This window comes from Trichechus manatus, unplaced genomic scaffold (genome assembly GCF_000243295.1).
Source record: "Trichechus manatus latirostris isolate Lorelei unplaced genomic scaffold, TriManLat1.0 scaffold00051, whole genome shotgun sequence".
Taxonomy (NCBI): domain Eukaryota; kingdom Metazoa; phylum Chordata; class Mammalia; order Sirenia; family Trichechidae; genus Trichechus; species Trichechus manatus.
Genome location: NW_004443987.1, coordinates 9,918,506 through 9,931,634, shown reverse-complemented (window position 1 = coordinate 9,931,634; position 13,129 = coordinate 9,918,506).

The window sequence follows — 13,129 nt, the reverse complement described above, 5'->3', positions numbered from 1 at the left end:
TCCATTTCTGAAATCTTGTTGTTTATCTTTTGGATTTCTAATTTTTGTCTTTGTATAATTTCTAGTTGTGAATTTATTTTTTGTTCCTGCATTATTTTCCTGAATTCTTCGAATTTTTTTTCTGTATTTTCCATGAATTTGTCCATTTTTTCCTCATGTTTGTCAGCTTTCTACCTCAGCTGTTGGAGAATTCTGAGTATTAGAGATTTGAATTCCCTATCAGGTAGTTCTAGTTCATTTTCTTCCTCTGGAAAGTCATCTGGTGTTTTATTTTGGACACCTACTGGAACCATCCTGTCCTGTTTTTGTAAATGTTTTGATATTGTCAGTTGTCTTCGGGGCATTCAGTAGTTATTTTTCTCGTTTATTGATTGTAGGTTTGTTTGTTTCGTCCCTTTTTTTAAAAAAAATTTCAGTATGTCTGAGCAGCAGACTTTGTGTTCTTTGTTGTTTGCTCATCTGTGGGCACAATACTTTTTGCCTCCTTCTCCAATTGGCAGGGTCAGTCACTGAGATATGGTACGGCAGGGCAGGTCTAGCTGAAGAAGAATTACTGGGACGGGTTGTTTGTGGCACTTACTACGGCCACCAGAGTGAGTCGGTAATCAGTGTAGGGCAGGTTCCATTAGCCCGTGCCTGTGCTGCTTGGTAATGTGTTGTTAAGCACACGGTGTAGGTAGCCAGGATGCAGCGAGGAGATTGTTATGTGTGGAGCTAAAATGGATATGGGAGAAAGGAGAGAGTAACAGGATCCAAAAACATACAAACAAACAAAAAGGAATGCTAGGAGAGCTTGTCATTGGAGGGTAGAGATGAGAGACTACGAAACAGAGAAAAACAGAAAGGGGAATTGGAAGAAAAGAAAAGAATGAATAAATAAAAATCAGAAAGTTTAAAGAACCGCAAAGTTCCCAGGGATCCCACTGGTGCAGCTATGAGGTCTGGGGAAGTCGTTCTCAGGTGTTGCAGTACAGCCTGGCTAGAAGGTGTAGAGTTATACAATGCCAGGTATTGAGGGAACAGAAAGAGAAGGAAGATATAGAGAGACAAGAAACTGAGTAATGAAGAAAGACAAAAAGGGAAAAAGAGGGAAAATAAAACAAAACAAATTAAAAAAAAAGAACAAGAAAAGCTCCCAAAAAAACATAAAAACAAAACAAAACAAAAGAAATGCCCTCAGGGATCCCTATGCACGTCTGTGCAAGCCGAGGGGTAGTCTCCTTGCCATGCAGCACCGCCTGGCCAGAAAGGGCTCCCAACTCAAGAAAAGGAAAAGAAAACAAACAATTCATAACAAAGAAATGAACAAAAGCCCCAGGATCCCACCAGCGTGGCAGCCCAGACTGGGAAGTAGCTCCAAACTTGAACAGAGCTCCACAGCCCCTCAGGAAGAAGCAGAGATGGCGCACGGAGCCATGTATTTGAATGAAAGGAGGGGGAGGTGGTGAGAGGTAAGGAAGAAATCAAAGGAAGTGGAAAAAAGCAACACCAGCAGCCAACAAATTGCACTCAGAGAGCTTGCCTGTTCGGGTGTGGGTAATCCAAGCAGCCTGTGTTTCCCAGACAAAATATTGTGGCCTCAGGAAGCAGAGGAGGCTGAGTGGGGGTGAAGAAGTGTGGCGGGTGGGAAAGTGTATATCAGAAATTACCAGTTGTTTTGTCTCCCGCTGGGAGCTCCGTGAGGCTGCTTTCTCATACTCCCTGTTTGCTGGTCTCCGATAGGAGTCCAAGATGGCGGATCCGCGCTGCATTAGCTGGTAGGGGGCCTCTGCATGAATCTCTCCTCACTCTCCATTCTCTGTCAGTTTTCTCACTCCATTTGGTGCTTGGCTGAGTTCTTTATCTTTTCATTTGATGTTTTATGGTTTCAGGATTGTTGTAATGTCTGTTTGGCTTATTTTTTCAGATCTTTGCTGTGGAGGGACGGCGTGGTGCTTCTGTCTAGAAAGCCATTTTGCCGGAAGTCCCTACATCTAGATTTCTATAACAGTTTCTCATGCAGCCCTCAAAAGTTCATTCTTTTCCCACTCTGACTCATCCTACTCAAAACCCTTCAGTGAATTTCTATAACATCTAGAATAAATTCCAGACTCTGTGTTATGGCCTGCAAGGCACTGCATGATCTGGTCTTTGCCTACTTCTTCAACATCATCTCTTATTACTGTCTTTTTGACTCTTTGTGCTCTAGCCACACAAGCTAGACCGTTTCCATTTGTGCAACACATCAAGCTTTCTCTCTCCTTAGGGCTTTTGCAGATACTGTTCCTTCTAGCTATAATACTCTTCCTACCCCTTACCCCAAATCTTTTTTGTGCATAACTAGCACCTCATCTTTCTGGTTGCATCATAAATGTTTTCCTCAGAGGGGCTTACCTGAATGCCCAATCTATATTAGGCGTCTCTGTTAGTTTTTTTTGTTTTTCCTATCAACCTACTTCTTTAATTTCATGGTATTTTATTCCAATTTATAACAATATATAGGTTTATGTGTTTTTTGTCTGTCTTCCCCCACTAGACATTTAGTTCTGTAAGAACAGGGGTCATGGTACAGGTTGAATTATGTTCCCCAAAACTATGTATTTTAAATCCTAACCTCTATTTTAACCCGGGGATATAATCCCATTGGGAATAGGATTTTCTTTGTTATGTTAATGAGAATATATCAGCGTAGTATGTATTTTAATCCAATCACTTTTGAGATATAAAAGGAGCAGATTAGGGACAGAAGCGAGCAAGCATGAATGGGAGAAAGATAGCTGCCAAGTGGAGAACTCCAAGGAACACCAAGAATTCTAGAGAAGCAGAGACAAGGACTTTACCCCAGAGAGGACAGAGAGAGAACCTTCCTCTAGAGTTGAAAAAAAAAAAAACCGTTGTCATTGAGTGGATTCCAACTCACATCGACTCTATAGGGCAGAGTAGAACTGCCGCATAGGGTTACCAAGAAGCAGCTGGTGGATTCAAACTGCCAACCTTTTGGTTAGCAGCCGTAGCTCTTAACCACTACACCACTGGGGTTTCCCCTGGAGTAGGTGTCCTGAATTTAGACTTCCAGCCTTCTAAACTGTGAGAAAATAAATTTCTGTTCATTAAAGCCACACTTGTGATATTTCTGTTATAGCAACATTAAGAAACCAAGACAGATTGTATCTGTTTTGTTTAGTCAAGTGTCAAACTGTTTTGGCTAAGCATAAGCCTGCTGGCTATAATCTTTCTGTCTCTACCCTTCATCCCTCTCAGTACTTAAGAAGGCTACTTATACAAACTATATCAAAGGAAAACCTTTCTCTTTTGGATAGGTCCAGCTAATAGGAACACCGTCAGGACGTTAGAAAGAGAGAAAAGAGTGAGTCAGGGTATTTATTCCTCTGGGTCCCTCTTTGCATTGATCAAAGCACCTTTCAACAAAAGGCCATACACATAAATCACTCTCTCCTCTTTCTCTTTCACTTTAAACACTCCCTTCCACAGCCCTCACACCTCCGGGTGGTAACACGCTCCAAAATGACTAGCCCCAGTGTCCTTCACTATACCTTGTGAGTTTCTTATACCCTGCTCACACCTTTATAAATAGACCTTTTATTAAACAATTCTCAAATTGCCCAGTTATGAGAGCTATCATTTCCTGTCAGGATCCTGACTGGTACAGTATGTGCCTGTATTAGTTTTCTATGGCTGCTATAACAGATTACCACAAACTTTGTGGCTTAAAATAACATAAATTTATTTTCTTAAATTTTTGGTGTTCAAATGTCAGAAACGAGTCTCACTGGGCTAAAATCAAGGTTTGGTCAGGGCTGCAGTCTTCTGGAGGCTCGAGATGAGAATCCATTTCCTTGTTGTTCCCTTCCACACTTCTAGAGGCTGCCTGCCTTCTTTGGTTCGTGACCCCTTCAAGGTGCATCACTCCAACCTCTGTTTCCATTGTCATATCTTCTTTTTCTGACTTTGATCCTTCTTTTGGGTCCACTTGCATAATCCAGAATAATTTCCCCTCTCAACATCCTTAATTTAAACACATCAGAAAAGTCCCTTTTACCATCTAAAGTGACATTTTTATAGGTTCTGGGTATTTGGATGTGGACATCTTTGCTATTATTAAGGTATTATTAAGCCCCAGTGTCTAATGATTATTTACTGAATGAATATAGCTATTAGACTAACTTTCTCAAAACAATCTTTGATTCCTTCTTCTGTTAGCTAACATTTATTTAGCATTTACTGTTTCCCAGGCATTACACAAATAGCATTATTCACATTATCTTTTTTAATCCTCACAACCAGCCTATGTGTGGCTATTATTAATACCCCCATTTTATGGATGGGGAAACTTAGGACAGGAGTTAAGTAATTAGCCCAATGTTGCAAATCAGGTAAGTGGCACTGCTAGAATGCAACTCCTGCTTTCTCTGACTAAAATGCCCACTCTTTGGTCTAGGATTAATTCACTAGGGACATGATGAGCAAGTCTAATCCCTCTTATACATGACAGGACTCAAAATATTTTAAGACAAATATCATGCTTCTACTAAGTAGTCTTTTCTCAAGGCCAAACATCTCCTGTTTTATCAACAGCTTCTTTTTTTAAACTTAGCTTAGTGTCTTTTCAAGTATCTCTTTCACTGTCTGCTTTACTGTTATTCAAATCCTATTTATCCATCAAGTCCCAGCTCCTTCTTGAAATAGTTCATTCTTACTCATTTTTGTCCTAATCCCCTGCTACTCTCACATTACACAGAATTTTAACATAGGAAAGGACAACTTTGTATACAGAGAGAAATTATATTTAATCTCAAAGTTAAGAGTTCCAAGATATGAGAGTTTGATGCTTTTTTTCAGATTTAATACTGTGATATTTGTGCATTACATGAATAACTTAATATTGCAAAGAGGAGGAAGGATTCAGATTGGCATAGTGAAACCTATAGAAATTGTCTGGAATAACAGGTTATTTCTTTTATATATTAATCCACCTAAATTGTTTACTTCTTTTTTACCCAAATAAAATATTTTTCCGTTTCCAATCAGAATTTAGTGGGAACTCAACTATCTGTGAGTAAAGAATGCAGAATCCTAGCTACCATTACTGAACATTTTGATCAAAGATTCCATAGAAGAATTCTCATGAAAAAGGGGAAAATGCAGAACAGAATTTAAAATTCACATGGTCTCTAGACTTTCTGAATCCAAGGAGGGTGGATGAATCCCTGAAAGTATTGTCCTGAGATAATCTTTGAACCTTGAACCAAAAATATCCCCTGAAGTCTTTAAACTAAAGAATAGTTTTAGCTTAACTAGTGAAAAAGGTCTGCCTTGAGCATTATGCCATTTTAATAACTATCTATACGGGACCCAATTGACAACAGCAACTTGAAAGATTGAATAGAAACCTTAGGGGGCAGTGATTTTATGTTAATGAGGGAGGGACAACGCAGAAAAGGAGGGTGAGAATGGTTGTACAACTGGAAGAATGTAATCAATGTCACTAAAAAGTACATGTAGAAATTGTTAAATTGGTGTATGTTTTCTTATGTATATTCTCAACAACAACAACAAAATAATAAAATTTAAAGAAAAAAGAGAGAGAGAGAAAAGAATGCAGGACAATGTCATAAGTGGCTTCTGGATATTCAGCAAGGTTTACAGATTACCTTGCTAACCTACTAATTACAGAGTTACCTAGAGAAATCTCACAATAAAATATATATGACAATAACTTCCTTATGTTTCATGAGCTAAACTTAGGCACCATGAGATGCAAGGGAATACCCTAAAGATATGTAAAGTGTAAAGCACCAGAGCCTATCATGTAACATGCTTATTATAAAAGAGCTATTGAAATCTTTTTTTTTTTTAAATCTTAAGTCATTGTACTCAATTAGAAAATTTCCTTCCATGTTATTGCAGGCAAAAGCTTTGGTATGCTTCCTTTCTAACAATAAACTCAAAAGATTTTGCCAAAAACAGTACTCTTATTTCAATCAGAGCTTTTTAAAATACCATTTTCCCTGTGGTTTCTGCAGTAAAGGAAGGGAAATAATTCAATTTCTTTTCAGTGGGTCTCTGCCCTACTAGTTCTGGGAAGATCCAAAGCATTTCAGGGAATGGGATGCCTTCCCTCTTACCCTCCCACTGCCTTCCTAATGTGATATGATGCGTGTAAACTAAGGATTAGAAACTCTTTCAGTTACTGTTAGTACACTATCTCAAACTGAATAATATAACACATTATCTTATTATCTCCCTGTGCAGGATATATGTATACGTATATATATATATACACACATACATATATACATATATATAAAATATCACTGCATATATACATCTTTATGTATATAGATAGAGAAGAATATATAGATACAGATGTATATATTCACAGAGATATTTAATAACTCATAGAGGACAAAGAGATACACACAGACATAAACACCAACTAAATATAAACCTACATACCCCTGTAGTTTCTTCAATAAAACCTTCTAACCAGTTCAGTTATTTCTGGACTTCTGGGCAACATGGCGCTATAGTCAGAAGAACTACGCCATCCCTCTGCAGCAAAGATCAGAAAAACTAAGTCAAACAGAGTCACACTTCAATCCTGAAACCCTAAGTATCAAATGAAGAGATAAAGAACTCAGCCAAGCACCGAATGGAATAAGAAACTGACAAAAGACAAACAAAGAATCCTGAGAGCAGCTTGAGAAAACAAAAAGTCACGTACAGAGGAGAAACAATAAGACTAAGCTCGGATTATTTGGCAGAAACCATGCAGGCAAAAAGGCAATATAAAATCTTGAAAGAAAAAAAATTGCCAGCCAAGAATAACATATCCTGCAAAACTCTCATTCAGATATGATGGTGAAATTAGGTCATTTCCAGATAAACAGAAATTAAGGGACTATGTAAAAACCAAACCAAACTTGCAAGACTTATTAAAGGAAGTCTTTTAATCTGAGAACAAGCAACATCAGACCACAGGCTGAATACAGGACACAGGATTGTATTAGCCAAATACCAACCTAGGAAATGAACTTTTAAGGACTATGCAAAACCAAAAGAATTACAAAAGGGAACCATAGAGGTTAATCTGTAAATGACAACAGCATCAGAACAATAGAAGAGGGAACAAATATTGTAAGTATAGAACCTTCTAACGGAGAGGAACGCAAGGAGATAACAAGTAATATAGACTGGCTCAAATCTAGGAAGATAAGGGTAAATTTCAAGGTAACCACAAAGAAAGTTAACAAACCTACTCATCAAAATAAGGAAGAAAAACATAAAGTCTCAGTAAAAACAAAACCTACAAAAACAGAAGAAATGAAAAAAAAATCCACAAACAAAAGGAACTCGACACAGGAGAGTAAGAGGAACAAAGAAAATGTCAGCACCACAAAGAAAAGCAGTACAAAATGTAATCCCACTCCTAGGAATATATCCTAGAGAAATAACAGCCGTCACAGAAATAGACATATGCACACCCATATTCATTGCAGCACTGTCCACAATCCCAAAAAGATGGAAACAACCTAGATGCCCATCAACAGATGAATGGATTAACAAACTATGGTACATACACACAATAGAGTATTATGCAACGGTAAACAACAATGATGAATCTGTGAAGCATCTCATAACATGGATGAAACTGGAGTACATTATGCTGAGTGAAATAAGTCAATCACAAAAGGACAAATATTGTAAGAGACCTCTACTGTAAAAACTCATGTAAAAGTTTACACACAAAAAGAAACAATCTTTGTTGGTTACGAGGGATGGGAGAGGTGGCGGGGGGAACTAAACAGACAATAGATAAGTGGTAACTTTGGTGAAGGGTAAGACAGTACACAATACTGGGGAAGCCAGCACAGCTTGTACAAAGAAAGGTCATGGAAGCTCCATAGACACTTCCAAACTCCCTGAGAGACTGAATTGCTAAGCAGAGGGCTTTGAGGACCATGGTCTTGGGGAACATCTAGCTCAATTGGCATAACACAGTTTATAGAGACAATGTTCTACATTCCACCTTGGTGAGTAGCATCTGGGGTCTTAAAAGCCTTTGAGCCGCCATCTAAGATACTCCACTGGTCTCACCCCTTCGGGAGCAAGAGAGAATGAAGAGAACAGTATATAAAGAAAAGATTAATCCAAAGGACTAATGGACCACAGCTACCAAGGCCTCCACCAGACTGAGTCAAGTACAGCTAGATGGTGCCCGGCTACCACCACTGACTGCTCTGACCGGGATCACAATAGAGGGTCCCAGACAGAGCTGGAAAAGGATGTAGAACAAAATTCTAACTCACAAAAAAAGACCAGATTTACTGGCCTTACAAACTGGAGAAACCCCGAGAGTATGGCCCCCAGACACCCTTTTAGCTCAGTGGTGAAGTCACTCTCAAAGTTCACCATTCAGCCGGGGATTGGACAGTCTCATAAAACAAAACAGGACTAATAAGGCACAGCAGTCCAGTGACAAGGACTAGAAGGCAGGAGGGGACAAGAAAGCTGGTGATAGGGAACCCAAGTTTGAGAACGGAGAGTGTTGACATGTCGTGGGGTTGTTAACCATTGTCATAGGACAATACATGTACTGTTTAATGAGAAACTATTTGTTCTGCAAACCTTTATCTAAGGTACAAAAAAAAAGAATTATCTATGTGAGATCAAATTGACAACAGCAACTCAAAAGGTCTGATGGGAAGTCTAGGAGCCAGTGAGTTGAAGATAATGGTGATGGAATAATTTGGAAAAGGATAGTGAGAATCGCAGCACAACTGGAAGAATGTAATTGATGTCACAGAATTGTACATGTAGAAACTTTTGTAATGGTGTATCTTTGGCTATGTATATTTTCACCAAAAAAAGGGTCCTCCAAGGTCGAGAAGGGAGAGTGTTGACATGCCTTGGGGTTGTTAACCCATGTCATAAAACAATATGTGTACTGACTGTTTAATGAGAAACTATTTGTTCTATAAACCTTCCACTAAAATAGAATAAAATGTTCTTAAAAATCTTTATTTCTAATTATAAAAACAATATAAATCCATTATAAAATATTCCAAAGTTCAAAAAAATAACATAAAATAACTTATAATTTCACCAAACTTAATATTCACAAAAAACCTGTATTTTCATTTTAGTCATTATTTTTAAGTATATTGCACACACATACACATACTTAAAAAAGAGCAGCAGCAGATTATGATGAAAAGGTATCTGGTCCTCTGTAACATGTTTTTTATTCACTTAACAGTACACGGTGAGCATTTTTAGGGAGACATTTTTAGAGGGTAATACAGAGGAAAAGGGCTGAGTCTGCATCCAGGAACTGGTTCTAAAATTGACAAAGCGTAATAAACTCTTTAAAGCTTAGGATGCCTTATTTCAATAGCAATATCTAGGTTGTAAGGGCTTCTCTCTTTTTTTTTTGTACTTTCCGTTTATGACAGTACATAGTGAAGGATGTTAAATCTGATTAGCCTTTTCACAGAAAGATGCTTTGCAATCCCTCTTGTCTGAGGGAATGTGGAAGTATTAGTTCAAGCCTCCTCTTTCTCTAATACACCCTGACAATCAGCTAGTGTGTATCAGAATGATGGAAAAATAAAACTAAAATTATGAAAATAAATTTATTTTATGTGACCTTTGGCAAAATTAGGATTAGAACTTTTTTTTTTAATTTTAGTGTATTTTTGCTGACAGTTTTGTCTGATAACCTAATATGTTTAAGCCTTTCCTTTGTTCTACATTCAGACAAAAAAAATGAGGGATATATTGTTGCAAAAATGTTTGAGGGCTACATAAATTTTCCCAAGTGACTCTTAGTTCTATGAATATGAAACATTCTTATTTTTTCAGTGCTTATTGTATCATATCCTTACAGATTTTCTCTTCTAATTTAGATCCTCATTTGTCCTCATGTGTCATTATCTTTGCAATAAGATTCAGTTGGTTCTCCAGCATACTTTCCTGAAATCTTGCACCATTTGCAAGATTTGCAATCTCACTCTGCATTATGTTTGCAATGTATCATCAGGTGATTTAAATATCCTACACTCAGCAGAAGACTGATGAGTAAAGAGGTAGACCTTATACCAAAACACTATCAACCTAGAATTTTTATAGACTGGAGGTCCATAAAGTAGAGTCCATTTAGATCCTATCTAAGATGGCTCTGCAACTGAAGTACCAAAAATATCTTATCATAAAGTCCCATCAAATATCAAAGCACGGGCTTTGAAACTTAAGTGCATTCAATATTATTTAGTGATTAAAGAGATACCTAAACTGTAACAAAAGCTTATTCAACACCTACAAACAATAGACTTGTTTGTAATTGTTTCTCTTAGGCAAGAGAAACTGAAGATCTAAAGTCTAAACAAAGTGTGAAAAACTTGCCCTCAAGAAAATATATGTTTTGTTTTTCCAAATGTGGTTAAAATTCTATTTCTAAGAACAAGATTATATGTGTTTTCTCTTCATTCTTGTTTTAATAAAAATATCACAAATTTATTCTTAGAAGTTACATATATCTATTCATTGGTTAATTAACAGCTCTGTGTGAATGCACACAATTACCTCAATTTCACAAATGAAGGAATGGAAAAAGTAATAAAGGGACATTATTGATGAGTGACAATGTGTGTAAACCCAGCTCAGGTGGTTTAATCTTGAAATTGAGAAAAACCCACAGCAACAGCAGAAGTATATCAGAGAACAAGGTAAATGCTTTAGCGCTAAATCAAGCATCTCCAGCAAGTCATAGTAATGTTAGCAAAATCAGAGTAGCAATTACCTTTCAATGTGGAAACCTGCTAAAGAAGCAAACTTTGGAGCTCTGTATTTATTACATTAAGTCTTTGCCTCATCAGGCTTATTCCACCTCTAAATTTCCATAAATAAGATTGATTGTTATTTTTCAAGTTAAAAAAAAATCCATTTTCCTTCTTTAAGCTTTATCTTTAGCTGTTGAAGAGATTTGAGCATTCTTGTAATGTGCATTACTCATGAGTTTAGTATGGTTATCCTGTTTCATAGTGGAGTCAACATAGGTTAATCACAATCTAAGGTCATAGACCTATACAAGCAATTGTTTTGAAACAGTTCCATCCTCACCTACACATTACCCTATTCTGGGTAGACTTGGGTACAGATGATGCAATACTGAATTTTTGGTTTTTGTATGGGCATTGGAGCAATGACCAGATGACCCTAAGTGTCCACTCAAGTCATATCTGTTTTTATGTTCTCTTGGTTTTTGATTACTCTGTTTTTAAATCTTATAATTATCTGGGTTTGCTAAGCTTGCTAGGTATTTCCTCGCAGTGTCTTTTCTTACATGGCTCAACAGTTTGCAAACAACTTATTTTTCTTCTTCAAGTATCTAAAAGTGTAGTTAATTGTATTATTACTTGGATTTGTATCTTGTTTTTATTGTTGTTAGCTGTATTGAGTCGGCTCCCGACTCATGGCATCCCCATGCACCATCCCCACAATCAGTTTTGAATTGGACCATTGTGATTCACAGGGTTTTCATTGGCTGATTTTCAGAAGTAGATCTCCAGGCCTTTGTTCCTAGTCCATTGTAGTCTGGAAGCTCTGTTGAAACCTGTTCAGCATCATAGCAACACGAAAGCCTCCACTGACAAACGGGTGGTGGTTACATCTGAGGTGCACTGACTGTAAATTGAACCTGGACCTCCAGCATGGAAGGTGAGAATTTTACCACTGAACACACTCTGTTAATCCTTATAACATCACTGTGTTTCTTCTCTTTCTCCTTTCTACTTTTCTGGTGCTTTCTATCACGTGCCTCCTTTAGACTTTTCATATGAATAAGTGCTATGTTGTGATCTGTTGCTCCATTTTCTTTTTTTTTATTGTGCTTTAGATGAAGGTTTACAGAGCATTAAAGAATTAATACACATACTGTTTTGTGACATGGGTTGCCAAACCCACAACCTATCAACATTCTCCCTTTCTTGATCTTCAGTTCCCCATTACCAGCTTTCCTGTCCCCGCCTACTTTCTCATCCTTGTCCCTGGGCTGGTGTGCCCATTCAGTCTTGTTTTGTTTTATTTTATTGTGCTTTCGAATGAGGGTTTATAGAACAACTAGTTTCTCATTAACAGTACACATATTGTTTTACAACATTGGTTAACAACCTCATGACATGTCAACACTCTTCCCTTCTCGACCTTCGGTTCCCCATTATCAGCTTTCCTGTCCCCTCCTACCTTCTCGTCCTTGGCCCTGGGTTGGTGTGCCCACTTAATCTCTTTGTGTTTTATGGACCTGTCTAATCTTCGGCTGAAGAGTGAACCTCAGGAATAACTTAGTACTGAGTTAAAAGGGTGTCCAGGGGCATACTCTTGGGGTTTCTCCAGTCTCTTCAGACCAGTAAGTCTAGTCTTTTTTATGTAAGTTAGAATTTTGTTCTACATTTGTCTCCAGCTCTGTTTGGGACCCTCTTTTGTGATCCCTGTCAGAGCAGTTGGTGGTATCCAGGCACCATCTAGTTGTTCTCGACTCAGTCTGGTGGAGGTTGTGTTAGTCATGGTCCATTAGTCCTTTGGACTAATTTTTCCCTTGTGCCTTTAGTTTTCTTCATTCTCCCTTGCTCCCAAAGGGGTGAGACCAGTGGAGTATCTTAGATGGTCATTAATAAGCTTTTAAGACCCCAGATGCTACTCACCAAAGTAGGATATAGAACATTTTCTTTATAAAACTATATTATGCCAATTGAGCTAGATGTCTCCCGAGACCAAGGTCTCCAGCCCTCAGCCCAGTAATTCGGCCCCTCATCTCTCTTTGCTATGACTTTCACATTCTTTTTCTCATTTTGTACTTACCTCTCTACCTCCAGCAAAACCCCAGTGAGCTGGTGATCCTGGAATCCATAAGGAAAACAAAAAAGCAAATGTCTAGCAAACATACCCTTCCTTTTCAGGTACTTCCTGTATCTTCACTTTAAAATGTCCACAGCAGACTTCGGCAAGATGGCGCTCTAGGCAGAAGCACCACACCGTCCCTCCACAACAAAGATCCGAAAAACTAAGCCAAACAGAGAATCAACAATCCTGAAACCCTAGAACATCAAATGAAGAGATAAAGAACTCAGCC